This window comes from Hakea prostrata, chromosome 1 (assembly GCF_041222555.1).
Source record: "Hakea prostrata isolate BN-2017 chromosome 1, UWA_Hpros_2, whole genome shotgun sequence".
In the NCBI taxonomy this organism is placed as follows: Eukaryota; Viridiplantae; Streptophyta; class Magnoliopsida; order Proteales; family Proteaceae; genus Hakea; species Hakea prostrata.
In genome coordinates, this window is record NC_142600.1 from 78,870,907 (window position 1) to 78,893,518 (window position 22,612).

At 37.5% G+C, this 22,612-nt stretch overlaps 1 pseudogene; it reads left to right on the forward strand.

Annotated features, from left to right (window-relative positions):
• Positions 1 to 6,393: 6,393 nt before the first annotated feature.
• On the forward strand, positions 6,394 to 17,431 carry LOC149030297 (AAA-ATPase At2g46620 pseudogene; annotated as a pseudogene).
• The last annotated feature ends 5,181 nt before the right edge of the window (positions 17,432 to 22,612 follow it).

The window sequence follows — 22,612 nt, forward strand, 5'->3', positions numbered from 1 at the left end:
GTGTAAGTGTGTAACACTCTTTTTCTTAATTAAATAAAACCCTAAAACCCAACTTCAAGATGTAACCCGTTCAAGAAGGGTTCTTTCTTTTTCGTTGCCTAACCTACGAATTACTTAAGGGGTGTCCATTTTCAACCCGAATCGTTAAATCTGGGCCAAAGAAGAACTGTCTCCTCAAATTTCTGTTGGTAGTCTAACACCGACAGGGATCCTTGAACTAGAGCCATGAACTCGGCTTCCTTCGCATCTTTTACTGCCTCTGGAAAATAGTTCTTACAGAACGCCTCTTTAAAAATTTCCCAAATAACCACACAAGCATGTAATTCTTTTAAAATCGAACGAGTGGAAGTCCACCAGGCATTGGCTTCATGCTGGAGCTTCTGTTCGGCAAACATGATCTTTTGGGCTTCAAAGCACTGCAGATGGCGGAAAGCCTTCTCTAATTCTCGCAGCCACTTGTTCGAAACAGTGTGTCCTTTGTAACACCAGTAAAAGTAGGCACTTGCAATTTCTGAAAACTCTCCATCAGTCGGGTGTGGGGAGTTCCTGCTAGCCTTTCTGCATTAGGGACAGCGGTGTCAAGGTTTCCATTAGCAGTAGTACGGGTTTCATTATGTAAAGTCATAAAACCTGTCATCATCTGATTAAACTGCGTAGCTTGTTGCTGCATGATATTGTCCATGATGTTGGCAATATCCCGAAACTATTTACCAGCGGAGCACTAGGTGGTTAAGTAGACGTTTCACCAATTAGTGGAATCTGCTGATCATTGCCACCATCAAGTATGGTTTCGCGCAGTATGTCTTCATTCTCAATCCTGCCCGTACCAACAGTGCGATTCCTCAAATTAACCATTCTGCAAAAATCGGAAGGAATCAAAAACATCGAAAATCGAGGCTTCGTTAATGTCCAATTGTATCCAAAGTTGGGACAACTCTAATTAGGTTCAAAATCATCAATATAGCCTTCAAACAATCAATCATAGGCTCAAAAATCAGAAATTCCAAAATCCAACAGCACTTGGGCTTTCTGCCTTGGTTAGAATCATGCTTAGAGATGTTTAGAAACATGCTTCAATCACAGTTTCCATCGAAATCAAACTTTTCCAAAAAAAATTACTAAAATGCCCTTCTTCCCCAAATCTTATCTTTGTCTTTTCAGATTTCCATCAAACCACCACGAGGAAAAACATCTAGGGTCAGAAGTGGTGTAGGGGTGGAGGTCAGAGTACTATTCCTATGCCACTAGAAGAGATTATACGAGGATGAGGAGGTAACAATCCAAACTCAAGATGAGGTTCAAGATTAGGATGAAGATGATGATGAGGAGGAGGTTCAGGAGGTTCGGTTGGATGAGGAGGAAACTATTCTAGCTCGACCACTTAGAGGTTGGAGGTCCATCACATGCAACTCCTGAGACACCAAATTTGTATGCTTAGATGCTTTCCATGACTTCCATTTTGGAGAGGATGGGGAGGTCAGGCAGGTGTAGATGTAGTCTCAGTTGACTCAGATCGTAAAAGATGTTAGGATTCTCAAAGAGCAGAGACAGTCTCCTAGATAATTTGTACTAGGATTTTCTTTTATGCTTTATCAGATGTAACTTGTTGTAAAAACTTCCTAGAAGTTAATGAAGTTCATTTTGTTTCACTGGCCAGATTGTTCTCTATAGCCTTCAACTCCACTTCACTGGCCAGATTGTTTGCAGTCATGTATTCCTTCAGAGCTGTTATGGGATCTCCTGCAGCATAGCAAGCCTTCTCAGCTGCAAATACAAAAATGAACTACACAAAATTTTATAAATTGAACAGGAAAATGAACTACACACAACTTAACATTTGGATATTCTAACAGTCTCCGTGGTTGTTTCAACATGCAATATCAATCAAATATGCAATTGCAAAGCAAAAATAAATCAAAACTAGAATTCCAGATAAACAAAAGAATCCATCATCCAACTTGCAAGGATAATCAAAATAAAATAAAACTCTGCTCGATCAAGCAACTTAAACAATATGCCAAAGACATCCATTGTTGAACTGAAATGTTGTGGTTACAATTAGATCCATATTAGCATTTACAGAAACACAAGTTCCAGCATCTTCTATAAGAACTAAAGAGGGAAATTCCTTAATTTTAAATTCAATCTATGAAGAGAACTTCAGCAGTGAAGACCAACGATGATAAATTCCATCCTGCCTGATAATATTAGTACCAGTGATTTTTTTTTCTTCTTTTCCTATGGGTAAATTAGTACCGGTCATTGTGGTTTCAACTATAGTTATTTATAGGACACACATTATGAATTCCCAAATTAAGAGTTTCACCTAATGGTTTCCAACCTTGCTTGTCAAATATAGATTGGCGCACAACATGAGGCAAATGTTTTAAATCTTAGACCACAACCCACATGGATGACAGAGGACTATTATGTTGCTCTAACTTAAAGATGCTTTACCAGATTAAATCCTAACAAATGCAAACTGAATGTAGTGGTTGCAACTCCAACACATGTCTTCAGTAGCAATGTGAATCTGGAAAGTACTCGAAGGTGTTAAATATCTTGTTCAAGAATATACAGTCCTCCAGCATGGAATCTATTTATCAACTAGTTTTAAAACATACACTCTGACTGGATGTTAAGAATACCCAAATGGCGTTTGCGGTTAATCTTGAACTTTCAAAACATAAAACTTCAACAGTGGAAAAAGAATTATCTATTAACTTGGGGAGGCAGGGAACAATAAGATACAGGAAGTTGGATCATAAGATCATATGAAGCCACAAATGATATCTTCCAATGTTAAAAAACTGAATGAAATTTCATCAAAATCTATAGAATTTCCAGAATTTTGGTATGACTGAAATGAGATGGTCTTCCAAATGAACACTAATATTGTATCTCAATGATTTTGGTCTGAAAATCCACTGTTTCATTAAAATTTTGATTATTCTGGCATTTTACTAAGCAAAACTCAAAGAAAAACATGCAATGTTCGAGTGAATTTTGGTATCTCAAAAATGTCAGTTGGGCCGAAAGGGCATGTCATTACTTTACTATGGTATGTTCTGGTATAACTCAAAGGATTAAACAAACAACAAAGTCCACAACAGCAGATTCGATATAGATCTCAAAGACTCTTAGTGAACGTCGAGAAGATTTGTCCATGAAGCAAGCAAACAAGGTCTAAAAACACCAGAGAAAAACATATGCAATGGTGTAGTGCGACTTATTATTTTTTAACACTTCCATTTATGAGGAAATAGAACAAAACCTTGAGGAAATAAATAAAGAACAAATTGTGAAGGGTGTCTGTGGAGTGCTTGTGGTTGTACAAAGGAACAAAAAAGGCTCCAATCGGCAAACCTCTAACCAACATATTTCTGAAAATTAACTATTTCAGTTGAAACTCAAGCAAGTTAAGCATCCATAGATACACCAAACAACCCAAAATCCAACTGAAAAATAGCTACTTCAATTAAAATGAAATGCAAGCAAGCCATCGATACACCAATCACTCTGGGTCATAATAGCCTCACACCAGGCACTTCGCATTTAGGAGAATAAAAGCTTCCTAAAAGAACGAAGCCACGAAATTCAAGGCGGCAACCGAAAATGAATCGTATTGCCAATTTTGAAGCACAAATCCCCACACCCCACAGATCATATCACCCAAGTTCAACCATATAACTAACGAAGAGGGGAAACAAAATATTTAGTATCCAAAACTAGATTATGTTGGTGACATTATAGCATGCATATTGGAAGAAAAGAGAATAAGAAAAGAAGCTCACCAGGCGAGCCCTGTTGATGGCCTCCTTGGCCTAATATTCTTTTCAGTTATCTCTGTTGGGGTTGTGATAAAAATCATTTTATCACTTTTGAGTTCAAATTTTGAATTTTGTGGGTCCCACTTAGTGTTAAACATTGCCAGGTGTTTGGTATCATTAAAAGGGCCTTGGAAGAGGTAAATGAGGTGAGAAAAAAAAGAGTTTCTAGGGATTTCTAAAGTGGATTTTGTGCAAAAACAGGATTGAACTTTTAGCTTCTTCTTCTTTTTCTTCCTCTTATTCTTTTGGTTTTACAACAAAAGGGTTTCTTCTCTCTTGTATTCTTCTCCATTGCAAGTCTATTGAAGCTTGAGCTTGGATTGAAGGGTTTTCTTCAAGAGCTTGAGGTGGAAGGGTATTTTTAAGGAGGTTTAAGAAGTGGTGTGACTGGTTGAGGTAACATTGTATCACACTCAAATCTTGTACTATTTTGAAGATTAAAATAATGAAATCCCTCCCCATGAATGTAGTTAATCTCGATTATTTCGGGTTAGTGAACCACATAAAATTCTTGTGTGTTGTTTGAAAGTAAAATTCTTGTGTATTGTTTGCATTTCTCTTTCGTTCTTGTGGTGGTTTGTTATTTATTTGCTTTGTGATTGTTTTTCAACTTATTTGCACAAGATCCTTGGTTTATTTTGTATATTTGAGTGATTTTTTAATTACCCGGTTCCTTGGATTGGGTTTTGTCTTCTACAATTGGTATCAGAGCATAGGTTTTGTGCATCTATTTTGGAGTTAATGAGTACTCATACATTTAGGGTGGAGACATTTGATGGAAAGACAAATTTTGAGCTATGGAAAATGAAAATGAAAGATTTGTTAATTTAAAATGGTTATCGCAAACAAGGTTTAAAGTATCGATATCGAGTATCGTATTGGTCAGGTGATTTTAAGAGACGTATCGTCCCGTATCGAGTATTGTATCGCTTTGACTAATGTATTTTAGCGTAGTTCAATAGAGAGACGTATTGAGATGTATCGTATCGATTGGATCAAATATGGATACATATCGGCTAGTATCGTATGGTATCGTGGGATACTTTAAACCTTGGTCACAAAGCATTGTTGGGAAAAGATAAGAAATCGGAGGGAATGAAAGATAGTGATTAGGAAGAGATGGATCTCAATGCCATGTCTACTATCCGGTTGAGCTTGTCCAATAAAGTTTGTTTAATATTGCACATGAAAAATCGGCGGCAGATTTGTGGTCAAAGTTGAAAAGCATTTACCAAACAAAGTCTCTCACAAATTGAATTTTCTTGAAGAGAAAATTATTTTCTTTAAGAATGAAGGATGATTCAAATATTTCTAATCATTTGAATGAGTTTAACAAAATACTTTGTCAATTGGAAAGTGTTGAAAAGATGAAGGATGAAGACAAGACGGTGATTTTACTTTGCATTCTATTAGAATCTTATGATCATTTAGTAACGACCCTAAGTTGTAGTAAAGGGGATTCTCTTGACTTTGATTCGGTTTGTAGTACATTATTGCCGAGGAACTCCGAGAAAAGGCTTCTTTGACAAGTTCTATGGAGGTGGGTTCGGAAGCTAATATAACAGGGGTAGAAGCAAGGAACGTCATGATTCTTCAAAGGGTTCTTCAAGAAGCAAGTCGAGACATCGTTCTAAATCCAAAGGGCATGATGGCAAGTATAATTGTTGGTTTTGTAGAGAGAGTGGACATCTTAAAAAGAATTGTCCCAAAAGAAAGAAAAAATGTTCTAATTCAGAAAATGAGAAAGGTAAAGAGACTATTGGTGAACATTCTAAGGAGGCAAATGAAGTTGTAGCTACCACATCTAGTGTTATCGAAGATGAAGTGTTGATAGTGGGTTGATTTCATCAAAAATTGGGTTCTTGACACCGGTGTTACACATCATATGTGCCCACATAAATCTTGGTTTAGCATATATGAGCCATGTGAAGGAGGATTGGTGAAGATGGGGAATAATTCATCTAGTAGAACACTTGGCATTGGATCGGTACACTTGAAGATGTTTAATGATATTATTCGCACACTTGAAAATGTTAGATATGTTTCGGATATAACAAAAGGTTTGATTTCTTTATCTACTTTGGAGAAGGAAGGTTGTAAATTTTCCGGAGGAGATGGAGTCCTCAAAGTTTCAAGAGGTGCTCTTGTTATCATGAAGGGAATCCGGGTTGGTCTCTTATACAAGTTGTTGGGTAGTTCCAGTACTGATGATGTTGCAAATGTGGCGGTTGACAAAGGAGATGTTCCTCTTAGGTTGTGGCATCGAAGACTTTGGCACATGAGTGAAAAATGTATAAAAATTTTGATGGAAAAGAAACTTATCCAAAATTTGAATTTTTTAGAGAATGAATTTTGTGAACATTGTGTCTATGGAAAGCATCATAGAATGGCTTTTAAAGCGGGTATGCACATAAGTAAGGGGATTGTTGATTATATTCACTCAGATGTTTGGGGTCCATCACCGTATATATCTTATGGTGGTGCTTAATACTTTGTTATTTTCATTGATGATTTTTCAAGGAAAGTATGAGTGACAATTCTCAAGTCAAAAAGTGATGTGTTAATGACATTTAAGAAATTCAAGGTTGAGGTGGAGAAAATAATCGGTAAGAGCATCAAAGTTTTAAGAACGGATAATGGAATGGAATATGCAAAGAAAGAATTTGGTAGTTTTTGCAAGGAGGTAGGAATTGTATGGCATCATACGGTTGTACATACTCCACAACAAAATGGAGTGGCGGAGCGCATGAATAGAACATTGATGGAGAGGGTTTGGGCTATGCTTAGCAATGCAAACTTGGAGAAAGAATTGTGGGCCGAAACGGTCTTAACGGCATGCTATCTTGTGAATAGGTCTCCTTCAATGACTTTGAGTGGAAAGACTCCAAATGAGGTATGGCATGGAACTCCTTGTGATTATTCGGATTTGAAAATTTTTGAATGTGATGCATATGCTTTGATTCCAAATTGTCAAATGAGCAAACTTTATCGAAAATCTAAAAAGTGCATTTTTGTAGCATATGGTAAGAATGTGAAGGGGTATCGGTTATGGGATCCAAGTACCTATAAGATTATTATAAGTCGTGATGTACATTTTGATGAATCCTCTATGTTGATTAAGGGGGTGGAAAAGAAATGTGATGAACAAAAATCAACTGTTGAGGATACCCATGAATTTCACATGTAACATATAAGTTATTCAAATGAGGATGCTCATGATGAAGATGTTATAAATCTTGATAATCAAGATGTACAAGGAAAAATTCAAGAAGAAACACCGGTGGCATTGAAGAATAAATTGTGGTACCTTTGGGAGGAAGGCCTACAAGACAAACTCGTTTGTCGGAAAGGTACAACGATTGTGTTGATCCAAATACTCTTAGAGCTTTGGTGGCTTTAGATGAATAACCAAGTATATTTCTTGAAGCCATCAATGGGGATGATGCAAAGCATTGGAAGGAGCAATGAATGAAAAGTTTCAAGCACTTCAAAAGAATAAGACATGAGATTTGGTGGAATTGCCAAAGGGAAGAAAAGTCATTGGTTGTAAATGGGTGTACAAATTCAAGAAAGGGGTGGATGGCAAGGTGGAAAGGTATAGGGCAAGGCTTGTTGTCCAAGGCTTTGCACAAAAGGAAGGCATAGATATCTTTGAAGTTTTTTCCTCGATTGTGAAGTTGGTGACTATTAGGTTGGTGCTTGGACTTGTTGCTATGCATGACTTGGAGCTTGAACAAATGTATGTAAAAACAGTTTTTTTACATGGTGATCTTCTAAAAGATGTGTACACGAGGCCACCAGAAGGATTTATTGAAAAAGGCAAAGAAAAGCTCGTGTGCAAGTTGAGAAAGTCCTTATGTGGACTTAAACAAGTTTCAAGACAATGGTACAAAATTTTTGACTCATTTATTTTAAGTCTTGGTTACAAAAGAAGTGAATATGATCATTGTTTATACATTAAGTTCTTTGATAATGGTTCATATGTGATTTTAGTTTTATATGTGGATGACATGCTTTTGGTGTCCAATGATAAAGCTAAAATTGAAGAGTTCAAAAGATGTTGAGCAAGAGGTTTGAAATGAAAGATCTTGATCAAGCCAAACAAATTCTTGGAGTTGAAATTCAAAGAGATAGAATGAATGAGACTTTATCACTTTCACAAAAGTCTTTTGTGAAGAAAATTCTTGAGAAGTTTGGCAAGTGTAAAGAAAAGGCGGTTTCAACTCCACTGGGACCACATTTCAAATTATCTTCCAATGATAGCCCAAATACAGAAGATGAAAAGAACAAGATGTCAAGATGCCCTTATGCAAGTCTAGTTGGAAGCTCGATGTTTCTAATGGTGTGCACTGGGCCGGATATTGCTCATGCGGCTGGTGTGTTGAGTAGGTTTATTGCAAATCCCGGAAATAAGCATTGGGAGGCGGCAAAATGGGTGCTTTGATATTTGAGAGGCACAAGTGACAACTCTATCACATTTAGCAAAGGTGGAGAACAAATTCAAGGCTATGTGGATGCTAGTTATTGTGATGATCGTGATAAGGGGTGATCTACAATGGGATATGTTTTCAAGTATGGCAATGGTCCAATAAGTTGGGATGTCTAAGCTTTAAGCGACGGTGACATTATCAACTACCGAAGCGGAATGCATGGCAACAACTAAAGCTTGTAAATAAGCGGTGTGGCTTCAATGTTTGATGGGTGAGATTGACATTTAGTCAAAAGGTATGCATTTGTTTTGTGATAATATGAGTGCAATTTTCTTGACCAAGAACTCGATACATCACAAGAGGACAAAGCGTATATTAGTACAATATCATTACATTCAAGAACTCATTGAAGATGGAATGATCCAATTGTTAAAAGTTGGAACCAATGTGAATATGGTGGATATGCTTACCAAGGTTGTCCAAGGAGAGAAGTTGAATTGATGTATATCTTCTCTTGGTTTCAAGAAGCATGATGTGACAAACAAGTGATTTCCATCAAGGTGGAGATTGTTGGGGTTGTGATAAAAATCACTTTATCACTTTTGAGTTCAAAATTTGAATTTGGTGGGTCCCACTTAGTGTTAAACATTGTTAGGTATTTGGTATCATTAAAAAGGCATTGGGAGAGGTAAATGAGGTGAGAAAAAGAGAGTTTCTAGGAAGTTTTAAAGTAGGTTTTGTGCAAAAACGGGATTGAACTTTTAGCTTCTTCTTCTTCTTGTGGTTTTACAAGAAAATGGTTTCTTCTTTCTTGTATTCTTTTCCATTACAACTCTATTGAATCTTGGATTAAAGGGTTTTTTTTCAAGAACTTGAGGTGGAAGGGTATTTTCAAGGAGGTTTGAGAGGTGGTGTGACTGGTTGATGTAACATTGTATCACACTCAAATCTTGTACTATTTTGAAGATTAAAATAGTGAAATCCCTCTATGTGGATGTAGTTAATCTCGATTATTTCGGGTTAGTGAACCACGTAAAATTCTTGTGTATTGTTTGCATTTCTCTTTCATTCTTGTGGTAGTTTGTTATTTATTTGCTTTATGATTGTCTTTCAACTTATTTGCACAAGATCCTTGGTTTATTTTGTACATTTAGGTAATTTGTTTAATTATCCGGTTCCTTGGATTGAGTCTTGTCTTCTACAAAACGTTTTGGCTTGTGACCAGTTCAATCATACAAGAACGTTGGGTTATAAATTTATTGACAAGTCCGCACGTCTTCAGGGATCAAAGATGAGTTGGGGATGACAAAAGGTCTAATAAACCGTCATCAATAAGTTAATGAACATTCCGAGGGGTGTGTTTAAAGCATTAATTGTTAGTTCGAGTCTCTTATCAGAGTAATTTTCGTATCGGTCAGGTTTTGCCTATGTCTTTTTAACAAAATAAGAGACTTGCATCGTCCCCTATATCGAAGTCATTTATCGTTATCATTGTATGCAATTTAGCCCCTTTTTTAATTCAATTTGGACACACGTAATCGTCATGTTTATTTTCGTCTTTCGGTTGAGTCAAATATGGATCTATCCTATCGGCTAGTATCGTATGGTAAATCATGATATACTTTCAAAAATCTTGATCTTTCCAAGTATATCAATTGCAGTTACTTTCTGCTCACTACATTTTGTTCAAGGAAAAACAAATTATAAACCCTACAAATGGGGCGGGGGGGGGGGGGGGGTGTGGTCTTTTCTCCCCCGTTCCCCCCCCCCCCACGTGGGAAAAGCAGGTTAGAGCACAACAAACACCACTGCCTTTAGCCACTCATATCTCGTCCTTTATTTATAATGCAGAAAACCCACTCACTCCTATTCGGTGTTGGCTTGTGCCACCTTGCAATTACTAAACTTGAATTATCAAACACTTGCTTGTTCAAAAGAATAAAAATTAGCAAACATATATTTTTCATAAAAGAAATTAATGAACATTCCAACACGGGGTTTGTTTGGGGCGGAAGACATTAATTGATTAGTTCGAGTCTCTTACCCAAAGAAAAGGGGAAAAAAAAACAAAGTTGGTATGAGTGATCTTAGAGTTTTTCTGTACCTGTAAATAATGGTTGGTGTCAGACATATCTCAGCATCGATCAAAATTGACATTGATCTAACTTACTGATTTTAACAAATCTGACCAAAGTTTTATAAACCATGCATCCAGGGCGCGGAGCCAAGATTGACATTGGGGAGCCGAATGTATGTGGGCCAATCTAGGACCCACTGTAGGTCCCATTTTAGATTATATTATTATATTTTAATGTAGAGTCTCCATTAAAAATGAGATAAATTAATAAAAAATTCATGAGTGTGAGAAAGAAATGAATAATTTGAGAAAGAGAGAGTGAATACTTGATGTGGAGAAGATTTAGGAAAATTTCAAAGTTTGCTAACTATTTCAATATTTTGTGAGACGTGTGAGAAAAAAAAAGAGAAAAAATAGGAATAAAAGAGGAGATTCATGAGAGAATAAATAGAAATGAAAATAGGAGAAAATATAGAAATGAAAATATGAGAGAATATATAAGGAGAAATTCATGGATCGTGAGTTAGTTTTTAAGTTAGAATTTAACATTTTATTCCTTAAAATTACGGATTTAATGATAATCATTAGATAAAGATTATGAATGACATTTGTACCCATCATTTTTATCTTAAATTTTTATTTTTAATTTTTAGAGGGGGGCCAAATAGTAGTATTTCACATTTAAAGATAGAAAAATAAGGAGAAAAATAAGGATACTTACAATTTCAAAAAATCCAGGGGGCCATGGCCCCCTCCGGTCCTGCATCCGATCATGTCTACAAGGTTGTAGAAGGTGACTTGGCATTTGATTATGAATACATAAATTTTTTTACAAAAATCAACATTTTCTCGAAAATTAGAATCAACAAGAAATATTGGAATTGGACTTGATGGTAAATCGAATTGGATTAGAGAGTTTTTTTTTTTTTTTTTTTTTGGTAGATTACTTGATAATAATTTCATAGGTCTGTGGATTTGGTTTTTTTTTTTAGAAATGAGGTTCATCCAGAGGGCCCTGCCTCTACATCCTCAAAAGCTTTTTATATAATTAATATACGCGGCGCGGGGGATTCGTCATATTTCTTTTTAACATAACAATGACAAGTTCAAGAAAATTTTGATCATCTGTACTTTTTCCCACCTCGTTAAATATTGTGTTTAAATTTCCCCAGCCCCAACCAGATCTTAGTTAGACAAATACAATCTCATTCCGAACCAAATTCATAATTTAACGAATTGGTATTGGATCAACCAAATACACTGTTTCACATGGATATTTGAAAAAAGCCACAAATGAAAATTCCCTTTCAATTTTCATCATTGCATACATGTAAGTCAAGAAAAACATTTTAATTTGGAATAAATCTATCATATTACTATAGAAGTGTAGAGATCAACGTACAAATAATGGTATTTTAGCATGTGTATTAAATTATTTTTAACCAAAAGAATCGCTAAGCTTACTTTTTTTTTTTTCTTTTTTTTTTTGGGTTAGTGACTAAACTTATTTACTTTAACCAAAAAAAATACTAAACCTATTTACACTGTGACACTTACACCCTTAGATGTAATGAGTGAACGGCTTCTGGCACTTGCCCCAAAAAAATTGTATAATTTATGCATACCTTTTTCTGGCCCGTTTCCATTTTATCAAAGGAACAGATTCACCTTTTTTTTTTTTTTTTTTTTTTTTTTTTTCTGGTATAAAGGTATAGATTCATTAGACCATAAAACATCCATCAAAAAATTAACACACGAACAATGATAGGCAGTTGTCACCTAGAAGTAAGTATTGGAAATATGCTTAAAACTTTATGTATTTAATTTTTTTATTTAAATATATATATATTTTAATGATGTCTTTTATCTTATGATTTCTATAACGGAAACTTTAGTCCCACATCAGACAGAAAAGAATTGATTATCTCATTTATATATAATCAAACCATCGTGCGACACAAACTAAGCCTAAACCTTGGAGTGAATCTTACCATGATTATATAGCTAGATATTAAAACAATTAATAATTCTATATGATATGACTTGGGACTTGGGACTTTATCCAAAAGACCCATTTTTGTTATGGGCCCTAATCTAAGCCACTAGTGGCTGAAATTGTGGAGATGCCATTAGACAGGCACTTTCTCTTGAGAAGGTCAACTAAATAGGTACATTCTTGTTTACATTGAATTTCCTCCTCCTCCTCCTCCTCCTCTCTCTCTCTCTCTCTCTCTCTCTCTCTCTCTCTCTCTCTCTCTCTCTCTCTCTCTCTGTTATTATTCTATGAAGTAGTGAACATAACCTAATTATACCTTAAGTAACCTTTTTAGGGTGCAACCTTAAAGGAATAAGTTGACTGATCTTGGGGTGAAGACACATTTGATATCCGTATTGCACAAATTAGTGGGAGATACCTTAAAGAAAGTACCTTTGATACGTTTCAGTTCTGACGAAATATCGTGATTACTACAACCTTTCAAGTGTTCATGTAAATTCTTCTACAAGTTCTCAACAAGTTTAAGGTATTTAGAATTGTTCTATTATGGTTACTAACAACACCACCAAGGTAATCAACACAACCATTGGAAAAGAGACCAACATGAAGAACTCTGCAAACACGTGCACTTGAGAAAGTTATTGAGAATAACACTCTTATTCCATCTCTGCAAGCTTCGCCAACCAACAATAGGAAAGTCAGATTTTGACAAAATCGAGAAGTTCAAAGATAAGAACTTCAAACATTGGAAGCAAATGTTGTATTTTGCTCTTATGGAAGCTAAGATAGCTTTTGTTATGAATAAACCCCAACCTAATAATTCCTACACTCAATCATAAAAAGGATCGAACGGTTCACTGCAAATTTCAAATGTAAGAATCGCATTATAAATGTATTGTCAAATGAGTTATACAATGTGTATAGCTCTTATGAATTTGCTTATGAAATCTGGGAGGCATTAGTCAAGAAGTATACTATTGAGGATGTCGGTAACTTGAGGTTTGTGGTTGAAAATTTTATGGAGTTTACAATGGTGGACGAGATTAGCATTTTTGACCAAGTAGGCAAGTATCAAGTATTGGTAGGGAATTTGGCAAAAGAGAATATCGTTATTCCAGATGCCTTTGTGACCAGTGCTTTGATACACAAGCTTCCTTCCTCTTGGAGTGCCTTAAAGGTCTCAATGAAACATAAGAGGAAACACTGGGCCTTTGACAATGTTGTGGTTTGGATCAAAATAAAAGAGATGAATCGACTTAGGAATCAACCTGTTAATTCCAATAAGTCCAAGGCATACTTGGTAGAGACTGACTAGAAAAATAAATCTAATAAGTCTTTGAAATCCAACAAAAATGTTAGCTTCAAAAAGAAGAAGAGAGCATGCTACAATTGTGACTAACCTAGGTATTTCATAAAGAAATTGCAAGGCAAAAACGAAAGGAGGATCAGAGAAAGTAAAGGCTAATCTGATTAATACTGAGATCTATAAAATGATAACAAAGGTCTTTGTGGTTGGACAGTCGAAAGCTCTCTCATCGATGGGCAAACTTTGGAACTAGGCACATGTCAGATGTCTGTGGAAGTGTCTAACCTATTGTGCCACAAAGAGGGATTAGACAAGGTTGTCCTTTAAGCCCTTACATTTTTATCCTCTACCAAGAGACTTTTCACAAAGGCTCTGTTCCAATCTTGGTATCCCTAGACTATCGGGTTTTAGGCTATCTGTTTGCTCCAGAAATTAATCATCTCTTTTTTGCTGATGATAGCATGATCTTTTCCCCTGCATCTATTTCTAATGCATCACCGATAAATGTTTTGTTGCAAGATTATGAACAAGTCTCTGGCCTTCACATCAATCTTGAAAAGTCTGCTGTTTTGTTTAGCACCAGAACCCCTCATGACCTCCGGACTGATATAGTCTCTGCCATTGATATTAAAGAGGTCAATTCTTATGGAACATATCTGGGTCTTCCTTCATCTATTGGAAAATCTAAAGTGCATACTTTCTCTTTTATTTTGAAGTGTCTAGATTCTAAATTATCTGGGTGGAAGGGGAAATTGATTTCTCATGCAGGGAAGGAGAATTTAATCAAAGCAGTAACATTTGCTCCTCCAGTCTATGTTATGTCGTGTTTTCTTATACCCAATGAAATTTGTAAACAAATGAATCAAAGGATCCGACAATTTCTGTGGAAAAATGATCAAGGAAGGGGTATTCATTGGATAAAATGGGAAACCTTGTGCAAGAGTAAAAGAGATGGAGGCTTGGGGTTTAGAGATGTACATTGTTTCAACAAAGCTCTCCTTACCAAACAGAATTGGAGACTTTTAACCAACCCAAACTCATTATGGGCTCAGGTGATGCATGCAAAATATATTAAAGACATTCCATTTTTTGAATGTCGTGTCCCAAATAATTGTTCATGGGGTTGGAGAAGTATTCTGTCTGTGAGGGATATTCTCAAACATGGCATTATTAGGCAAGTGGAAAATAGTGCTAATGTGTATATTTTTAAGGACCCATGGTTTCCCTCTTTGCCTTTCCATAGCATTAGTAGTGCCCCTTTGAGGACATAGTCCAATATGGGTGCTAGTGCTTATTGATTGAGACACTTGCCATTGGAAATTACCTTTACTTCAGTCTCTATTTTCTCTATGTGAGGTTCAAGCTATTTTAACAATCCCTTTATTGTCTCCTAATACTCTTGACTCTTTGATAAAGGACAAAATAAAGGATGGTAAGTTCACTGTGAAGTCTGCTTATTATCAATGCTTAGCTATGGCTGATGATTAAGGTAATGTTGCTTCTTCTTCTTCCTCTTCCATATATTGGAAAATTATTTGGCAGATTCCTATTGTTCCAAAGATTAAACAATTTTTGTAGCGATCCTCATATGAGGCTATGGCAATTGGTAGCTCTCTCTTCTTGAGAAATGTTTCACTCACCCTTCTGTGTCTAATTTGTGGTTATGGTTCGGAGAATGTATGTCATGCCTTGTTTTTTTTGTCATCATGCAAAAGAGTGTTGGAGACTATCTCCCCTCCGTATTAATACATCTGATTTTTTAGGGACAAATTTATTTGATTGGATGGATTTTATCAAAATAAAATTCAATGGTTGTGACAATTTAACCCTAATGAATCAAATGTGGAGTGCCTTAGCTTGGTGTATATGGAATACTAGGAATACTACACTTTTTAGGAGGAATTGATGCCTCCATAATTCATACAATGACTACTTTCTCTTATCTATGTGTAGATATACAATCTCACATTATGGATCTTCAAAGGGCTCATGTGGATACTCATCCAAGGCCTAGTCATCTCGTTTCTGAAGAACTTGCTTTGCTCTCTTTCAAATTTTCGTTGATGGATCATGGGATAGTTCTTCACATAAAGGAGGTAGAGGGTGCATCATGTGGGACTATAATGGTGGTTTTGTAGTGGCTCAAAGCAAATGTGGTCATAGTGCTTCAGCAACTTTAGTTGAACTTAAAGCAATTAGAGATGGCATTATTCTGGGTTCCTTTTTAAGAGTGATTGATTTGCATATCCATTCAGACTGTTTAACCGTTGTTAGTGCTCTCCAGGGTCTTCCTTCATCTTTAGATTTGATGTGTCTCAGTTTAGTAGTAGATATTTTGAAGCGTTGTTCTTTCTTTCCTAGGGTTTCTTTTAGTTATATTCCTAGAATTAGCAATGGTTTTGCTGATTTCCTTGCTAAGTGTGCTTGCAAATTATCTCTAGACAGATCTTAGTGGGGGTATACCACCTTTGTTTATTATGGATTTCTTTCGTTTGTATAGGTCTTTTGACCTAAACTCTTTCATTTAATACATTCGCTGCTTTATTATTTTGGCCAAAAAACAAGAAGTGCCTAACACAATAGGTGACGGCCTCTTTATAGTGGTATAAAATCCAAAGGGGTAATGCGTGGATTTTTATTAGCGGCAGCCGCTGCTGCCAGCAACGGACGCCCTAGATTATGCCACGTGTATCGGACGGTTGTAACTAAAAGTATAAGTTTAGTTGTAAATATAACTTTTTCTTTTTTACACGAAAAGTTTTTTAATTTTTTAAATTTACAAAAAGAAACCCTTATTACTCTTTGCCTTCCATCGAATACTCGGATTTCGCGAACCTCTTTGCCGGAAGGAAAACGAACGACATCATCGTCTTACAACTCGGTGCCGACCAAAGAGTATTCATCGGCTCAAACAGTATTCTTGAGATCAGACTTTATTCTAATCTCAAGAATAGAATAAAGTCTGATCTCGAGTCGTTTCTCAAATCCAAACAGTATTACCATCGGCTCGGCCGCGTCTGGAAGAGGAGCTACCCGCTCTACGGGCCGTCGGGGAAAATCAACCTTCGTGGCCGCCATGGATAAATTCCTCTGTTACGACGTGTACGACATCGATCTCTCAGAGCATCCGACGATTTGAATCTGAAGATGCTTCTCTTACAAACTACAAGCAGATCTGTTATAGTCATCAAGGATTTTGATAGGTTCCTGAGCGAGAAATTAGTTGCGGTTAGTTTATTCGGTGTTCTGAATTTCATGGATGGGATATTCTCCTCTTGTGGAGAAGAGCGAGTGATGGTGTTCACCATGACTAGTAAAGATCACATCGAACCTGCCATTCTCAGACCTGGAAGGATCAACGTTCACATTCACTTTCCTCTCTGTGATTTCCCTGCTTTTAGGACGCTAGTGAACAGCAATTTAGGGGTGAAGGAACACACGCTCTACCCTCAAGTGGAAGAGATTTTCCAGGGCGGAGCCACTTTGAGCCCAACATAGATCGGGGAGATAATGATCGTGAACCAGAGCTCACCCAGTCGAGCACTGAAATCTGTGATCAGTGATCTCCATACTCACGGGGATGGAAGGAAGCAGCGATTGAGTGAGAGTACTTCAAGGAATGGACGATTAGATGATGATGCTGGGAATCCAAGCGCACGCGCCGGCGGTGGCGGTGGTGGTGGCAGTGGCGTTGTTGGGGTTATTTGCAGGGAAAGCGTACACACTGTGAGAGAGTTCAGGAAACTGTACAGTTTGGTGTGGATGAAAGAGGAATATGGGTTTCGTTTGTAAATTCAAAAAATTAAAGAAATGTTACTGAAAAAAGAAGAAGTTATATTTGCAACTAAACCCTATATTTTTAATTACAACCGTTCGATTCATGTCAGAAAATCTGGGGCGTCCGCTGCTGGCAGCAGCGGCTGCCGCTAATAAAAATCTGTAATGCGTTCAAACTTTCATTCCAATCACGGATTTTTATTTGCGGCAGCAGCAACTGGCAACTGCCAAGGGTCCTGATGAAACCACATAACCAAGATGCAATCTAACGGTTAAGAATCATAGGTTAATTTTTAACTTTTACATTTTAAGGGCTAAACTTTATTAATTTACAAATTTGCACCCTCGTTTGTTCGACTCGATTTCTTTCTTCTTCGTCTTTGCCCTCTTTTTCGTTCGGTAAATTGCTGGTGGATCAACCAGAAATATGGTTCGGAAGCCTAGAGGCAAACCACCGGGGTCAAAGAACAAGCCCAAACCACCAATCGTGGTTAACAAAGACGGCAACGGTGCCATGAGAGCCGTCGTTCTTGAAATATCCGCCGGCAGCGACGTTGTGAAGATGGTTTCCCAGAGCGCGCGCCGTCACTATGTGAGTCTCTGTGTTCTAAGCTGTTCTGGAACTGTCACCAACGTCAAGCTTCATTTACCAGTGACTCATGCGTCTGCGTCCACTCTCGTGCTCAATAGAAATTACCAAATTGTTTTTCTGGATTCCTCTGCTTTGACTTCGTCATTTTCAGTGATTGAACCCTACATTTCGATCTCTATTGCAGAGACTCAAGGTCTTCTCTTCACTCCTAAAAATTCTATTAGGTTTGGGTTTCATTAGAGAAAGGAGTTTGAGCAGAGGAGATGGAGAACTAGTCGAACATATAGCGTTGGGAAGAAGGATCTGAAACTGTCTCCCTCTTCTGCTTCTGCCGGCAGCCTTATCACGGCCGGCAAAGAATAATTTCATTAAGAACGAAGTGCAGAAAAACTCAGAAGAAAAGAAGAAACTAGTCATTCTGAAAGGAAAACAAATGAGTTATGAAAATTTTAATTTTTTCTTTAGTCAGATCAGACTTCTTTTTCCAATCAATCTGGAATTGTTTACCCATCAATGGATTCTTCATTTTTTTATCAAAAATAGAAATAGGAGGTTTAGAACTAGGAGGTTTATTTCTTGTAAAGAATGGAAGGTGAAGTGTAGGTGGGCATGAGCCCAGCAACGGAAACTGCAAAAGAAGAAGAAGAAAGATAAAATCGAGTCGGGCAAATGAGGGGTGTAAAGTTGTAAATTAATAAAATTTTAATCCTTAAATGTAAAAGTTAAAAATTTACCTATGATTCTTAACCGTTAGATTGAATGTTGCTTATGCGGCTACATTAGGACAGTCGGCAGCTGCTGCCGCAAATAAAAATCCTCAATCACACCTTTTGCTCTGTCCCTTGCCGTGAGCCCGTGGCCCCAAGTTACCATGAGTGGCCTGACAATAAGTTAATAAAAAAATAAAAACCCGGAACTAACAGCAAAATTAGATTCTATTAAAACAGGACGGGGAGAAAAGTCGGTGATAAGAAACGCGGCTATATAAGGTTTTGGAAGGAACCGTCAGGGGTGGGGAGGTCAGAACGTGAAAAAAAGCCAATAACCTAGTCAGAATCTTCTGTTTCGGTTTGTAACGGCAGCCGAGATCCGGCGGTTTCTCGTCGGATCTCGTTCTCGTATATTTATCGGCAACTTTTCAAGGTTCTGATCTCCGGTTTCGGGCTGACATGAAGGGAGCTGGAACTCTGGTTGCGTCGGTCATTGCTGTGTCGACCGTCGCGTTCTCTTCTCCTGGCGTCGTTGCAGATTCTCCCTATTGCGCTGATGAGGTACTCGTTTAATTTCTCTATCCGTTTTCCCTAATGTAAAGAAGGATTCTCCCATTCGGTTCCATTGCTTCTGAATCCGTAGTCATACGCCAGTAGATTTAGGAGATGCTAAATGCGTTATTGTTTGAATCGAAGCTTTTGAAATTCGTTTATCTGTGTTTCTTTTCTCGCAGATCTCGTGGTAGTTTCTTCCAAAGTTTAGTCTTTGGATCTATTCGTCTCTGACGTTGTTTTTTACTATGCAGGGATCTTTCTCCAAAAATGTCCGAGCGACTGATTCGAGTAAGTCTCCAGGGAAGGGAAAATTCACGCCTAGGTTTGATGGCTTGAGATTTATCGAGACTTTGGTGACGGCGCACAGATAATCGGAAGGCGCAGGACGGAACTAACGAACGAGAGAGAGCAAGAGAGACATTTTTACGGATCTTATTTTTCCTGATTATATTTTAGGAAAAAGAGTATCTTTTATCAAGTTTAATGTGCCTTTCAGTTCTCATCCAAAGGGTGAACTGTTATTTTATCTTTTAAATTTCTTTTGGTTTTGGCTGGAGCCTGGAGCCTGGAGCCTGGAGCCTGGAGCCCTTGCAGGTACGAATCCAAAGTTTTGAGTTACGGTTACCCAGCCTTGTACCCTTAACCCCATTATTAATACGAACTACTTTATTCCCTCGATCGTGACTTTTCTTTTTATTAGGTGAATAAATTAACAAGTGAGATTGTTAATGATATTAGAATTCAAGATCTACAAATCAACAAGTAGTTTTTGCAGCGTTATTGAACGTCGATGTGGATGGAAACTGAACAGTAAACCAAGGTCATCTCTGGTTCCGCAGGCTCCTATCCATGACTATGTTCCAAAATTCGTAGCAGACAGGAGTGTTTGTCATTCTGTATTGGGTATCCAATGTCTTGGAGGCACACTATAATTCTCAAGGGCATGCATGATCTATGGTGATTTTCGTAATGGATTTAGAGGGGACGGTGGCACTTTCATCTGTATTATGCTGCTGTTTACCTAAAGGGTTTTAAAACATTGGGTTTCACCGTTGACTGCTGGAGAGTTAATGGCAGATTGTTTCTCTAAGGATACAAGAAAGCCCCATAGTTATGTATATCATGTTTCATGGTTATGTAGCAGGGGAGGGGCTATTCCAAGTCTGAGAGGCACCAATTCAATAAAGTTATATGACTAAAGAAGGTACATCTCTACACAATTAAATTTGTTTGTATCATTTGCCGATTGTCCAGATTGAATTATTCATTCAGGTCTGTCATTGTAAGAGTTAACTTTAATTGCCAACTCTGTGCATCTAAAAGTAAGCCTAAAGAGTCGGTGCCTTCTCAGCATCACCCTGCATGCCGCAGACACCCGCTTCTTTGCTCTCACGTTCAAGTGTTTCAATGTAAGATGGGTTGCTGTAACTTGCTATAGCAACCAAGCCTAAAATGAGATGGGCCCTTTTACCAATAACAATGGTTTGTTATAAGACCAAACTTGGTTCCCAAGAAACAAAGAAAGTGAGTGTGATCGTCTTTGGGGATGTGAAGCTATCTTTAATGATTAAGTCAGATTTTGATGAACACAAATTCTCGTGGAGAGTAAATGTTCTTAGAAGACGAAGAGAAAATGTATGTTTGGGTAGTTGCAGGAGAGTAATAGCCAGCGTTGATGTTCTTGGACTTACTTTCATTCGTATAGAGTGTTTGTATATATATATATATTACATTCATACCTTTGAGGTGGTGAAGATGCATCGTAGCCCTTGGATCTCTTGATCCCAAGAGGAGGGTGACGATGGCATTGGATGTGTAGCTTGATCAACAAGTTAAGCGCCCAAACTTCTTGAAGAAGCCTAAAAGCAATTGTACATAATCTCACCCGAATAAGGTGATCAGATTCACGCTGACATAGATGTGATAGCAAATCCACGTTTTGTATCGCTCTAGCTAATGATTAGTGAACAATGGAGAGACGGGTATGGTGCAATACTCAAGGAAGTGGGTTTAGCCGGGTGAGCAACCCGGCGGTGGTGCAATACTCAAGGAAGTTTTAGGCAATGAGAAGCTTCCTGACTGACGTTGAACATTTAATGAATCTTAGTGCATTTAATGTTGAAATTAATGCATTGATTGACGTTTGGAGAGAGAGAGAGAGGTGCAAAATCCTCTGGCGACGCTACTTTTATCGAAGATGTAGTTTGTCGAGTGCTTATTGAAAAGTCATCTGAGAAGTTCATTATGACTGTTGGACGTCACCATGAGGCGCTCTTCTCGGCAAGCATTTTGCTGAGAAGTGTCTTATGAACCCCATGAACGAGGACTGAACCAGATGTATTGGTTCGTATGGTTTACTTGGGTTCAAGGGTTCAAACCTAATGTTTATAACAACTACCGCCCCTTCTCATTGGCTCGCTGTTGACCGGACCATGCCCTCTCCAACAACTTCTCACTTTTTTTCTTCTTATTTATTTATTTTGTTTTTCCATTTTTTTTTTTTTTTTTTACTAGGGATTTGGATTCACATTTTAGGCAACTTGATTTACAGAAACCCTTGGATAAAAATAATGCATGTGTCAGCCATTTTAGGCAACATGTAAGGAGAAGTGCTTGAGAAAATAAAAGTAGCACTGAAAAAAGTGAGTGACTAATTTTTATTTTACACGTTAAGAAATAAGATCATGGTAGAGCAAATCCTTAAAAAGAAATTAAAGTTTTTTTCATGGCACGCGCGTAAGTGTGCTTTGGGAGACAACTGTTTGTTAGAGGCCTAAGTCCTAGGGGGTCTGTGGTTCAATTCTTCGTTCCATCCACATTCCTCCCCCCCCCCCCCCCCCCCCTCCACAATCTCCAGTCATAATGACTAGTATCCACTTGGTAAAAAAAAAATGGAAAATCTTTCAAAGTGCCCACATTTGGCTTTTTGTAAAATATTAAGTTACCTATTATTAGATTTTGATCATTTGACACTTAACTTAATACCCATCACCAATGTAATGACCATAATGCCTCTCACTCGTTGTTTAGCCAACCCCTAGGTGGGTGACTTCCTTCATCTATCTTCTTCCAACACTTCCCCAGAAACTCCACCACCCCTCCCCTTAAGCCTAAACTGTAAAATCCCCTAAAATCCTAACCTAATAACCCATTGTTTCAAGTCCGCGAATTCATAATGTTAGTAAAAAAAACAACTTTGGACCATTTGAGTTAAGTCTGGGAGTTCAAAAATCGAAGCTAAGGACTTGGATGAACCTGAAGAAGACCCGACCACCCTATTTGACTTCAAGAGAATAGAGAAAATCAGTTCGGATGGCATAAAAATGATATTTTGACATG